We start from the raw sequence: 14174 nt of genomic DNA, 5'->3' as shown, positions 1-14174 counted from the left end.
CCTTCCCAAACCTTCCCTTCCCAAACCTTCCCAAACCTTCCCAAACCTTCCCAAACCTTCCCTTCCCAAACCTTCTCTTCCCAAACCTTCTCTTCCCAAACCTTCCCTTCCCAAACCTTCCCGAACCTTTCCTTCCCAAACCTTTCCTTCCCAAACCTTCCCTTCCCAAACCTTCCCTTCCCTAACCTTCCCTTCCCTAACCTTCCCTTCCCTAACCTTCCCTTCCCTAACCTTCCTTTCCCTTCCCAAACCACCTCTAACCTTTCCAAACCTTCCCTTCCCAAACCTTCCCTTCCAAAACCTTCTCTCTCTCTCCCTCCCTCTCCCTTACCCTCCCCCCAATTAATTCCTATGCTTTAATACCATCTAAGAGTCCTTAGTGAGAAGAGGATCTGCTTGCTATGCAGGTGCATGTTTTCAGCACCACAGCACACCAGCAATACCACCCGCTCTGCCCTCCTCAGGGCTTCTCTTTGTGAGCCACTTTTTCTTTTCTTCCTTTTCAACTCGGTGCTGAACAACCCCATGCAGTTAATCTGATTATGCTAATTTGTACTTCATGAACCCAAAGACTGTGAGGGGATCTGCAGAGGCTGAGCCGAGCCGGGGATGAGGGTGGTGAGGACAGGAGAGAGGTTTGGGAGGGGGGAGCACAGACAATGGGTTCAAATCAGTTAACAAAACAAACCCTCCCTATTGTCAAACAAAGCACACTCCGAGTAACCCCTTGCTGCTCTCGACAATTTAGAGTGTCCCAAACTGGCCTGTGCTACTGAGCAGAAAAGGGAACACGGAGAATATACAACGAAGGGGCACAATGAGAAGTCTGTTTCCTGTTGAATGTTGTCTTTTTTTTTACTCCTTAACTAATCCTTCCCAGAATCTAGTAGTTGAAGTAGGGTCCACGAATTGTTTGTTGGATGGTAGCTATGGCACTAGACAGCTTCTGAGGACATGCAAACTTATCTGTCCAACTAGACTGACGATGCACTCAAAATGTATTGAATAATGGGCAGTGTCCCAAGCCTGGTTTTACACTACCTTTGTTGCAGCTGTAATTGGTTGGGAAACAGTCTTGAGAAGAAACATATAAAAGGTATGGAAAAAAATATTTTCAAGATTAAAGCAATCCTATGGTAGAGTTTTGGCAATCATAAGGCAGTTTGCATTGGCAGGGACCTGAGATCATCTGGTCCAAGCCTCCTGCTCAGGACTGCTAGAGGTGTCTGTTCAGGACTGTGCCCAGTCAAATTTTGAATATCTCCACAGACGGAAAGCTCACAACCTCTCTGAGAAACCGATTGCCATGTTTGACTGCACTCATATTAAAAAAGGTTTTTTACTGTGTTCAGATGGATTTTCATGAGTTTTAATTTTTGTCCATCACCTCTTGTCCCTTCAGTGGGCACAACAGAGAAAAGACTGGCTTCCTTCCCACACTTACTGGTACACATTGAGAGGCTTCCCTTCAACCATCTCTCCTCTAAGTTTTCCTCCAGGTTCAACTGTGCCATCTCTCTCAGCCCCATCTTCTTAGAAAAATGTTCTGGTCCCTTGATTGTTCTTGTGCCTCTCCACTGGACTTGCTCCCATAAGTCTATGCCTGTCTTGTACTGGGAAGCCCAGAACTGAAGTAGAATAATCTTGAGAAGAAAGCTCTGTCGCCTGGTCTTTCTCCTAACCTGAGGGATGACCTTCTCCAGACCACTGCTTTTCATAGCTTTTTGTTTATATAGTGAGTTAGTACTAAGTGAGGATGTTTCTTTTGCTAAACAAGGAGTTTAATGCGCTGGGCTTTGGCCTCATTTGAAACTCCTCAGGAGTAACAGGAGTATGTAAGGAATGTATTGCCAACTGTTGTTGACCATACCCTTGAAAATAGCTAGCAGTGATTATCAGACATGCATTTTTCCAGAAAAAGAAAACTCTGAGAGGTTGGCTGAAGTAGTTCCACAACTTTCAGGCCCAGAACAGACTCTGATGTGGATGGAGTGGAACTGGTCAATTACCTACAGTGAGTCATGCAGAGATGAAAGGTACAGAAAGATGTATTGAGCACACGCTCCTGAGAATCATGTATGCAGTGAAAGGAGAGAGAGTGTGGGAGACCAAGAGAGGTTTGATTATAAGCAGTGGAAAAAAGAAATAGAGATATGTGAAGAGATCTGCGGGACCCCCGAGGACAACACCTACTCTACATTCAGATGATGGACGAGATTGTTGAGACTCTGCAATTGTGTTCATGTTCAATGCTCATTGTATTTTTACCCTTTATTGTACCCTCTTCCTCGTTTTTTTATAAAAAATTCTCAGTGTTCTGTACCCTGGTTTATGCCCTTCTCCCTGACTGGCTTGCAAGTGTCGCATTGCAGTAACTCATTATTTAGTCATCCCTTATTTGGTTATCACCTCCCCTTTTCCTCCTTATATGGTCTACATTAGTACTCTCCTCCCTAACTCCTCCCTAGCTCCTCCCTAACTCCCACTACTTTCCCAGCACCTTCCAGCCCTACCCTTTATAAGTCAGCTCCTCCCTTCAATAAATGTCCATTTCATCCTCTATCTCTGAAGTGGAAGAACCCTTATTCTCCCGGGCTGCGTCAGCTGGTGCCCAATGTGGGGTGGAGCTAGAGGTCCTTCATATTGAGGGAACTCACCCCTCACAAGGGATTCTTGCTGCAGTACTGAACTGTCAGTGCCGGCAGCTCCCGAGACCGCATTGCGACAGTGGGTCCACGACTGGCAGGCTCCACAACACCTTGTACACTAGAAGGTGAGCAGTCTTGAAGAGACTTCCTTCCCACCCCACCCTGAAGCCTTTAAGTAAAAATTATGGGAACTGCAATATCCAGGTCCGAAAAGGACACTTATCATTGAATTAAAACCTTTGTACTTGCACATGGACATCCTTTAGATAGAAACTCCCTAAAGTCCCTTGCCAGATGGCTGGAAAAAAATAAAGAGAAGATCCTTGAAAAGTTAACTTATGAACAGTGGGATCAAATGGGACTTATGCTTTGGAAAGCTATAGAAAAAGGAGATCAACTAGCATCCAAAGCACAGATTGCATGGAGGATGGTATTTAGCAATTTTGAAACAGCGTGAGCTAGAAAAAAGAGGAGTTAAATTCCCTGAAAATAACCCTAGAATGGAGTCTCCCCGAATAGGATATAAAACACAAAATGGTGCCGGGAGCCCAGCTACTCACAAAATCGGTGGGAAAACCCGTAATGGCAACCAAAAGGAACTAACACAAAATGGCTGCCCAGATAACCTTGACACCCCAAATGGAGGGCTCAGCCAAGGACATCTACAAGATGGTTGCCGGGAAGTACTAACACTCTCTTCCAGTGTGGGAAAAATTAATGAGATTCAAGATGGCGTTGCAGCAACCCCAGTTCCTATGACAACAATGATGCATGACTCTTGCCAAGATGGCGGCACACAGGCCACTTCCAGTTTTCCAGAAGTAAACATCCGGCAAGATGGTGGCCTCCATGCCTTACCATCGGCAGATACTATTAACATTGGTGACAATTGTATGAGACATTCCCAGGAATATGCAATGAACAACCAAGGGACAAATATGTGGGCAATCGCTCGACAAAAGGCAGAAGAAGATGGAGATCTGGATTTAGTGCATCCCTTTCCAGTCTATCTGGAAGAAGGTAAAATACCTACATGGCAACCAGTCTCCTATCCCATATTGAAAAATACCAAAAAAGCAATAGTGGAATATGGCCTTAGCTCACCCTTTGCAATTGGACTTAAAGAATCTTTGTTCTCTGCCTACACTCTAACACCCAATGATTTATGCACTATTGCTAAGGCAGTTTGTAATACCGTACAGTACACAATGTTTGAAAATGAATGGTATAGCTTGATTAGAAAACATGCTCAAGATGCATTAGCAATGAAGTGAGTACCAGTCCAAGAAACCATTAACAAATTGTTTGGGGAGGGCCCATATGCTAGTAATCATGCACAAGCCCACATACCCCTGGACTACCTGGACCATGCTAAAACTCTGGCACTTTCTGCTATAAAAATAGTTGCTGACACTTCCACGTCTACCCAGTCTTTTTCAAAAATCCAACAAGGACAAAGAGAGTCCTTCTTTGATTTTGCCACCCGACTGAAGGAAGTTATCACCAAGCAAGCCGCTGAAGCCCAAGAGGCATTGTTCTTGAAATTAGCTGTAGAAAATGCTAACAATGACTGCCAAAGAGTTCTGAAAACTCTTAAAGATCCTACAGCTACTGAAATGATGCAGGTGTGTAGAGACATTGGCTTTTATCAATTAAAAATGAAAGCCTTAGCAAATGCGATCATACAAGGGAACAAATATGAAAGAAAATGTTTTAAGTGTGGCAGAAATGGGTGTTACCAAGAAAACTGCACACAGGATGTTCCAACCTACTGTGAAAAGTGTAATATAGGCCCACAATTAGATCCACCACCCAGCCCATGTCTAAAATGTCACAAGGGTCACCACTGGACACACCATTGTAGATATGATGCCGATAACTGACTAATCGTTGATTCTCCAAAACTCCGTAAAAAGCAGGGAAACTGGATGCCGAGCGCTCGGGGGAGAGCTCAGACAGAAGAGCCCCCGAGGAAAACTCATTGCCACCAAAACCCAGTTCTCCTGGAGAGAGAGGAAGTAAATTGACACCCTCTCCAATAGAACTTGTCCCTGTCACTTTGTCAACAATATGGGACAATAGAATCTATGACATTGTAACTCACTCTTCTATGTTTGTTTCACCTTTGGAAACTTATTTACTCTCTGGAACCTCAGAAGTAGCAGAAGCAGGTTTAATAGTAATTCCTCAGATAATACTCAGCCTAAGAAAGATCACGTTTTAGCAAAAGTACAAGCTTCCTCCCCACCTGTTGAAATCAATAGTGAAGATCCAATTGCCAAATTATAATCTATAGAAGAATTAAAGGAAAAAATGGGAATCAAACCACCACTAGTCAACTGGTCCCAAGACATTCTCAACCAGTGCCCTATGTTAACCTGTTCAGTGTTTTCTTCCTCTGCAGGACAAGAGGTGAAAATAGAGGGTTTAAGAGACACTGGGGTGGACCTAACCATTGTAGCTGAAAAGGATTGGCCTGAATCTTGGTATACGATACAGGCTTTTGCAGAAATCACGGGTGTAGGAGGAGCCCAGATTCCACGACAATCTCAGGATCTCCTGGTGGTGACAGGACCAGAGAAACAAAATGCAACAGTAAGACCCTTTATCCTGGATCTCCCTTTAACCCTTTGGGGTCATGATCTATTGAGGCAGTGGGGAGTTCTCCTCACTTCGAGCTTTCATTAGGGGCCACTGGTGCGCAGCACCTCCCTCGCCTAAACTGGCTCTCTAATGGACCAGTCTGGGTGGACAAGTGGCCTCTAAGAGGGGACAGGCTTCAGGTTTTAAAGCAATTAGTTGAAGAACAATTAAATTTGGGTCATACTGAGCAGTCTACCAGCCCATGGAATTCCCCTATCTTTTGTATTAAAAAATCATCTGGCAAGTGGAGACTCCTGCGTGACCTTCGGAAGGTTAACAAAGTTATTGAACCCATAGGAGCTCTCCAGTTGGGGATGCCATCACCAACCATGATTCCACAGGACTGGCCCATAATAGTAACTGATATAAAAGAGTGCTTTTTTAGTACCCCATTACATCCAGAAGACTGACCCAAATTTGCTTTCTCAGTTCCCTCCATCAGTGCGGCAGAACCCCATCAGAGATACCAGTGGAAGGTTCTGCTGCAAGGAATGAAACACAGCCCCTCGCTTTGTCAACGCTTTGCAGCAGATCTCCTGTCTCCACTCAGAATACAATTTTCCAAAATGCTTTGTTACCATTATATGGATGATTTTCTCCTGGCAGCGTCAACCACAGCGGAATTAACGGAACTTGTGCAAGCAACCATTTCAGCTCTGTCAAAAAAAGGACTTAAGATGGTGGAGGACAAAATCCAAACATCCTCACCGTGGCGACATCTGGGATGGCAAATTTTTCTGAGAAGTATCTTCCCACAACAAGTCGTTATAACTCCAAAAATGTAGAGTATTTGCAGGAAAATGGACTCATTATGAACAATCCACATTTTTAAGAAGCACTAGGCCTCGCTTGACAAAACTTTGGAGGTTACAAGCTGTGTGAAAATTCTTTGTTTATACTTGCAATCTGTGTGAAACTATGCAATGTTTATAGTTGTTAGCTGTGTGAACATTGTATGTTTATAGTTAAGGTATGAGAAAATCATGTGTTTATAGTTGAAAGTTATGGGAAAACTGGAGATAAAGGGACACCTGGAAAATCCTGGAAAGCCCCTAAAGGCGGATAGATGGGAGGGACTTTGGGTGGCACAAATGATGTCAGACCACACAGACAGAGCACCAGAACCAGTGAACTGAAGGCATGAGATGCGTGTACAGTCTGAGCTATCAAATCACCTTGTTGTGATCACGTACCTGGAAAAAACTAAACTGTAAAAAAGTTAACTCATTTAAATAATAAATTGAACATTGCCTGATCATATTGATCGTCTGCATGTGTTTCCTGAACTCCTGCCGTCCATACAAAAATTTCAAATTTGAACAATTTACAGAAGGTATTGGGTGTAATAAACTGGTTGGGTCCTGTAAATGGAGTTTCAAAAGATGATCTCCACCCTTTGTTTCAACTCCTGAATGGAGAGATCCAGAGACCTCCCCCCAGAGACTCACTCCAGAAGCATGGAAGTCCTTACAGATTGTTAACCACAAACTCTCTTCCTTTCAGATCCAAAGGCGCCACCCGGGAATACCGTCCGTACTAGTCATCCTTCAGGGTCTGACACAGCCTTTCAGGCTTTTGGGCCAATTCCATCAGAACCAGACACAATTTGCACTTATGGGAATGGATTTTCCTCCCTCATCAGTTTGGTAAAACTATTGTATAATTACCCGAGTTAATTTCTAAATTATGTGTAAAAGACAGAACTAGGAGTTGGGAACTCTTGGGCTCCGATCCAGAAAAAATTTATCTGTCCTTGACTTCCCAACTCCTAGAACAAATGTGGACAATCCACTTGGAATTTCAAATTGCCCTGTCAGATTACAAAGGCCAGATCAAAATTCATCTGCCTGCATGAAAATTTGTTCAAAAAATCAATCAAATTCCATTGAGTGATCAATCTAATTGGTCACAAGATCCAATTCCAGAGGCACGCACAGTTTTTACAGATGGCTCTGGCTGGACAGGGAACACTGTGATAGTCTGGAATGAGGATGGCACTTGGCACCAAGATGTCCATAAACTTCCAGGCTCACCACAGCTAGTGGAATTGTCTGCAGTTGTTAGAACCTTGACCCTTTTTTTCAGACAAATTAATATTGTTTCAGATTCAAATTATGTTGTGGGCGTTGTAAAGAGATGTGAGCATGTCTACCTTAAAGAAATTCAGAATGAACAACTATTTACCTTATTTAAACAGTTAATTTTTTCATTAATCATCATTCTTCCCCAATTTTTATAATGCATGTCCGTTCCCATACAGCACTCCCTGGCCCAATAGCCGAGGGGAATCACCTTGCTGACCATCTGGCAGGAGCAGCAGTGGTCCCCCAGTGCATGGAGCAGGCAAGACTGTCCCATTTCATCAGAATGTGAGAGCCCTTCAAAAGGAATTTGGACTTACTAAACTGTAAGTGAAAGATATAGTGGCATCCTGTCCAGACTGCCAGTTACTCACACCTTTACCAACAGAAGGAGTTAATCCTCGAGGCTTAGAGGCTCTTCAGATCTGGCAGACAGATGTCACATATATTGCCTCATTCGGTAAATTTAAATTTGTGCATGTATCTGTTGACACCTTTTTGGGTTTTGTGGTAGCAACAGCATATTCTGGCAAAAAAAGCCAAGATGTTCAAAGACATTTTCTTGCTGCCTTTGCCCACATGGACGTTCCTAAACAAGTCAAGACTGACAATGGACCATCCTATGTGGCAAAGAGAACACAAAAGTTCTTTGCACTGTGGGGAATTGAACACTGCACTGGCATTCCCCACTCTCCAACAGGTCAAGCTATAGTAGAAAGAGCCCATCGGACTATTAAGACCATGTTGGAGAGGCAAAGGAAGGCAAGTGTCAGACTCATCCCCCAAGAGCGCTTACATAAAGTTACAAATGTTTTAAATTTTCTGAACAGGATGGAGAGTGAGAAAACACCAGCTAATAGACATTTTTCTTCTTCAGGACTACCAGTCCCACACAAGCTAAAGTATTGTACAAAGACTTAGTAACTGGAAAATGGGTGGCACTCTTTCCCCTAATAACTTGGGGGAGGGGCCATGTCTGTGTTTCCACAGATGAAGGACCTACCTGTGTGCCATCAAGATGGGTACGGCCTTTCAAAGAACATTCTACGCAGCAGCCATCATCTCTACCATCATGAGAATCGTCTATCCCATGCCACTACCAGCCTGGATGGAGCAACCCCAAGAAAACCTTTGGGTATCACTGGCTAAGGCTACTCATACAGATACTACGTGCCCGGTCTTAGCTAGTGTTCCTAACCCATTCCAGACATGTCTTGTGAGAGTTCCAATAACCCCTGGAGAAACATGGAAACTGTTTCTGAGTCATATTTCTGGAATCGTTCCTCTAAATCCCGTTACTTTGTCGCAGAGTATCTCAAGGCAGATCTTTGGCACAGCAGAGCCACAAGAGTGGGTCTATTCCTGCTAGCTCTTGTGTGACTTCTCATAAATACACAGATAATAAGCTCTTTAAACCTCATGATGTATCTCCCACTGTGAAAATCTACCAAAATACCACCATGTGGTACAACTATTCCAGCCCAGGAATAGTTGCCACAGAACATATTCCAAAACCCATGAAATTACCAGAGGGATATTTTCTTCTCTGTGGAAATAGAGCCTGGCAAGGAATTCCTGTTTACCCAGAGGGAGGCCCTTGCACAGTGGGAAAATTATCCCTCTTCAACCCTGCCAAATTCAAACTATTGGACCAAATTAAATCTAATTATGACCATTCTACATAGAATAGAGTTAAGAGACAGGGAGTAATTCCCTATACTGCCCTTAGATTTCCTTCCTCCAAAGAATCAAAATCAAAATAATCGAAACCACAAGAACTGAAACCTAATAAAGAAACTCCTACAATTTTAGGAACACAAACAGTGCCTCCGATAATTTCTAAACAACAATTACCAGAAAAAACTTTCACCCCCCTACCACCATTACCCTTTCTGAAAAACTGTGACTCTAAAATTGAAATATGGTTGCAAATGAAAAATTTTTGGGCCTCATTCCCTATTCCAGGTATAAGTATGGCCCATGCTTTATCCCTTTTAACCCACCTCAGCTGCTGGCTTATAAAAGAGGCTAATGCCACTACAACAGCCATCAAGGGACTGTTAGTTGACACCCAAAAGTTAAAAGAAGTAAGTCTTCAAAATAGAGCAGCCATAGACTTTCTGTTCCTGGCCCATGGCCATGGGTGCCAGGAGTCTGAAAGTCTACGCTGTATGAATCTTAGTGACCATTCACAATCATACATAAAAGTATTCACACCCTGAAAGGTTTAATTTCAGACATCTTTAAGGAACGGGACAAGGGACTGAATGGCATTTTTAATTGGTTCCATTTTCTCCAGTTACCAAATTGGGCAAACAAAATTATTGCCATTCTTGTTGTTTCTCTCTTTACCTTTATTTCTATTATAACTTTTATACCTTGCATAATACTGTGTATTTGTAAAATGATCTTGAAAAGTTTTTTGCAGGCATTTCCCATGTTAAACAAGAAAGGGGGAGATGTGAGAGACCAAGAGAGGTTTGATTACGAGCAGTGGAAAAAAGAAATAAAGATATGTGAAGAGATCTGCAGGACCCCCGAGGACAACACCTTCTCTACATTCAGATGATGGATGGGATTGTTGAGACTCATGTTCAATGCTCATTGTATTTTTACCCTTTATTGTACCCTCTTCCCCGTTTTTTTATAAAAAATTCTCAGTGTTCTGTACTCTGGTTTATGCCCTTCTCCCTGATTGGTTTGCAAGTGTCGCATTGCAGTAACTCATTATTTAGTAGTCCCTTATTTGGTTATCACCTCCCCTTTTCCTCCTTATATGGTCTGCATTAGCATTCTCATCCCTAACTCCTTCCTAACTCCTCCCTAGCTCCTCCCTAACTCCTCCCACTTTTCCAGTACCTTCTAGCCCTACCCTTTATAAGTCAGCTTCTCCCCTCAATAAAGGTCCACTTCATCCTCTATCTCCGAAGTGGAAGAACCCTTATTCTCCCAGGCTGTGTCAAGAGAGGATGCCCAGTGTTGTTGGAGCTAAACCACAAGTCAATACAATGGATAAAAGTTCACTGAGGAAACATCACAGGACAGTGACATATGGCACTCCTGCATCCCATGTGTCTGCTGAAAGAAATTCAAGTCTGCAAGGAAAGGCATCTTTGAACACTGGTTGGATCAAAAGAATGGTGGAACTTGTTTCAGACCTGTCAACTAAGCAGCTAATGATATATCTAATGATGCAGTAGGGAGATAAAGAAGGCAATGAGAGTTCAAGCCCACATTATAAATCAGCACTGCTCGAAAAGAATACTGTTAAGGAACAAGATGAGCTAAGGAGAGGCTTAACCCAACACTGAAACCTAAGCAGAGAAGAAAAGAGACGAGCATTTAGGAGTCCAGTGACCATATCTAGAAGAGCCACATGCCTGTAGCCAAGTTCATAACTTTTGTATGGTACCTGAATTCAGCTCTATGCAAAGTCATGATTGAGTTTACTACTGCAACAGAGATACAAAGTGTGTGGAGTATGTATTTTGTAGACATACAAACTTGTATTCTGTACATACAGTCTGCACCTAGGAATGAAGACAATGATGCTGCTTTAGAGGTTGTAGAGAAGAGAAATTTTAAATGTATTCTTAAATATTTGTGAGAATCTAATCTGGTGCGAGGAAGGAGGGATCTGAGGTGTATGTAAGTCAAAATGCCACTGCTCAGTTTAAAAGACACTTCAATTTCTCCATTTTGCAATCCAGATTGGCACTAACCAGCACATAAGGAAAATAAGCCAGAGTAATGTTGTGTTAAGAGATGAATGGCCACATGAACTTCCTGTGATTTGTTCTCTCACCTCATTTTTTTTCAAAGTACTTTAGCAACACAGGTCATAGAAAAAACCGAAAGGAGACAAGCTGTGACCTTCTGGAGGAAGATTGTGAAAAAGAAGGAGGGTAACATTAGTGAAACACAAAGTTGGAAGGCATGCAAAGGTAAAGGCGAAGGCTGAGTATCTGAGTATTGACTGAAAGGTGACAAAGGTGCGATGAATAGCCAGATCCTCAGAGAGAGACAGGAGACTGAGGTGTACTAAGCCATGACTAAATGCTGAGGATGGCATGGAGAAAGCAAGAAAACTGGGGGAAAAGCAAGGAGTGACACTGAAGGAAATAGGCAGGGTTGGTGAATATATGGTGCTAGGGAGAGATGAAACAGAAGAAAATGTACTAGAAGATCAAAGTAAGCAGCCTGAGGGGGATAAAAGACTGTTGGAAAATGAGAAAACTGTGTGGCAAACAGTACAAACCACAAACATGGCAGGATGAGAGAAGACAGCAGGAATGTCCATTTCCATATGTGACAAAGATTACTGTTTTCACATGACTTGATTTTGATGCATAGAGTTGAGTCTGAGAGATCTTCTTCTTAGAAGATAAATAAATTTAATCTAATAATTCCTAAAATGGGAATATTTCTAATTTCCTAATTTTGGGAAGTAGACCACAGTTTTGAGACATACTGATGACTAAAGAAGTCCTTCTTTTTTTTTCCCCTAAGGCATCATTTTTGAATTCCAGGCCTCTGTCTGCAGAATCCCACAGATCACAAAATAAAACACAAAATAAACATATCCCACATATAGCAGCAACTTCACCAGCCATACTTCCACTCTAGGTACACAGACCTTTTTTTTCCAAGCACGAAATTAGCATAATCCTGCTGAAAAGTACTTTGGAGCATGTGCAAATCGGGTAGCTATTCAGCAGGTATTTACAGTGCGGTTTTTAAAGGTCACAACAACACTCCATGGGCAAGAGAGACAGTTCAGGCTTGTGCTTTGATTTCACGTTGAGCTTTACACCCATACAACAAAGCAGTCTACTAAACAGGCCATCTTTAAATTTCTTAAATGCATAGTGTGCTCAGTTCTTTTATTAGCCTACTCCCAAGAAATTAAGAAAAGGGCATCTGTTCTTCTTGTTTAAAATCAGCAAAACACAAGAAATTGTGTCATGAACACAAGTGTACCTAGCTTACACACTAATGCCATCTGCTCACACTGTCACAGTTCTCTCAGCATCAGTAAATTTGGTTCAAGGATGAACAGGATTATTTCAGAGGTTTTTATCCTCTGCTATCTTTAAATTATTCTTGAAATATCTGGGACAGCTGGAAAATCAATGACCAAGTTTAAGTTTTCTTATTTGTTACTGTATTTTTATTACACAGACTGTGTTCCCTGATCTGATTTCTCCCTGGTGGCTGTTCTGTGCTCTGCTAAGATGCCACCCTCAATGCACGGGAATCTTTCCTTGGTTACCAGCAAACTTAGAGAAACTGTTGTTCTTATCTCCTGCTGATGCTGGAGGTGGAAAACCCACCAAACCTTCTTTCTTCTTTAACTGCATGGCTTAACATGCATTTACCACTCCGGTGCTGTGAGATCCACCTCCACACTCCCTATATCTGTGTCATACTTTAACCCCAGTCAGTCCAGCCCAGCCACTCACTCACTCTCCCACCAGTGGGATGTGGGAGACAATTGGAAGGGTAAAAGCTGGAAAACTCATGGGTTGGGATAAAGATAGTTTAATAAGGAAAGCAAAAGCCATGCAAACAAGCAAAGTAAAACAAGAAATTAATTCACTGCTTTCCATGGGGCAGGCAGGTGCTCAGCCATCTCCAGGAGAGCAGAGACCCATCGCATATAGTGATTACTTGGGAAGACAAACCCCATCACTCCAAACTTGCCCCCGTTCTTCCTTCTTCCCCCCACTTTATGCACTGAGCATGATGTCATATGGTCTGGAATATCCCTTTGGTCAGTTGGGGTCACCTGTCCTATCTGTGTCTCCTCCCAACCTCTCATGAACTCCCAACTTCCTCACCAGTGTGGCAACACAGAAAACCAGAAAAGGCCCTCTGTACAAGCCCTGCTCAGCAATAACAAAAACATCTCTATGTTATCAATCCTGTGTTCAGCACAAACCTAAACCTCAGCTCCATACCAGGAACTGGGAAGAAAATTAACTCTACCCCAGCCAAAATCAGCACACACTGCTTTGGAGAGCAACACTTCGGGTGCAGTGAAGACCTCCTGACAGAGGACAGAGTATTTGAGGACCTGACTAGAAATTCAAAATTCAGGTGACTATTACTGATCTGCTGTGAGATAGCACCAGTAGAGGTATCACTGCTGGCATGTTAGAGAATTTGCATATATCTACATGAGTTGTAGGCACAGAAGTAGCTGCAGTGTAGATGTTGTGATCAAGCACAACATGTTGCTGGCCCAAACTGTGACTTTTTTTGTGTCACTATAGATTTGTTGTGGTCACTGTCATTTTTATTTCTCTCCCTCTCCTTCTATGATCACATATGAGATAGTCTGAGTAGTCTTCACTGTATAGCAGTGAAACGAATGCCACTCTGTGGGAATAAACCAGTACTGCAAGGAGTGAAAATGGACTGGGCTCCGTCGTTTAAAATCCTTCTAGTAACTCAGTTGCTGCATGGACACATAGCCCTGTTCAGTGGGAAACAAAATGAAGTTGAACTGATTTCTGCACAGAATGCAGCTTACTTATGTATTATGTCTTATAATACATAAATCATCATTCTGCTCTAGAAAACAAACTGTGGTTTCTATGTCTGTACATAAGCACAACAGAAAATAAGAATTAGAATTGTTAATGATAAGACTAGTAAGAGATCACTATGGCTAAATTAAGATCTCTTCACATAGACGACATGCAAATGGAAATGTTCAGAAAACATAAATGAGTTACAAGCACAGGGCTCAAGTGTTAGTGAGAAAAAAGGAGTCACTGAATACACAGAAGGGAAGAGG

The sequence above is a fragment of the Corapipo altera genome, unplaced genomic scaffold (genome assembly GCF_003945725.1).
Source record: "Corapipo altera isolate COAL_440 unplaced genomic scaffold, ASM394572v1 61153, whole genome shotgun sequence".
In the NCBI taxonomy this organism is placed as follows: Eukaryota; Metazoa; Chordata; class Aves; order Passeriformes; family Pipridae; genus Corapipo; species Corapipo altera.
Note: the sequence above shows the minus strand (reverse complement) of the source record.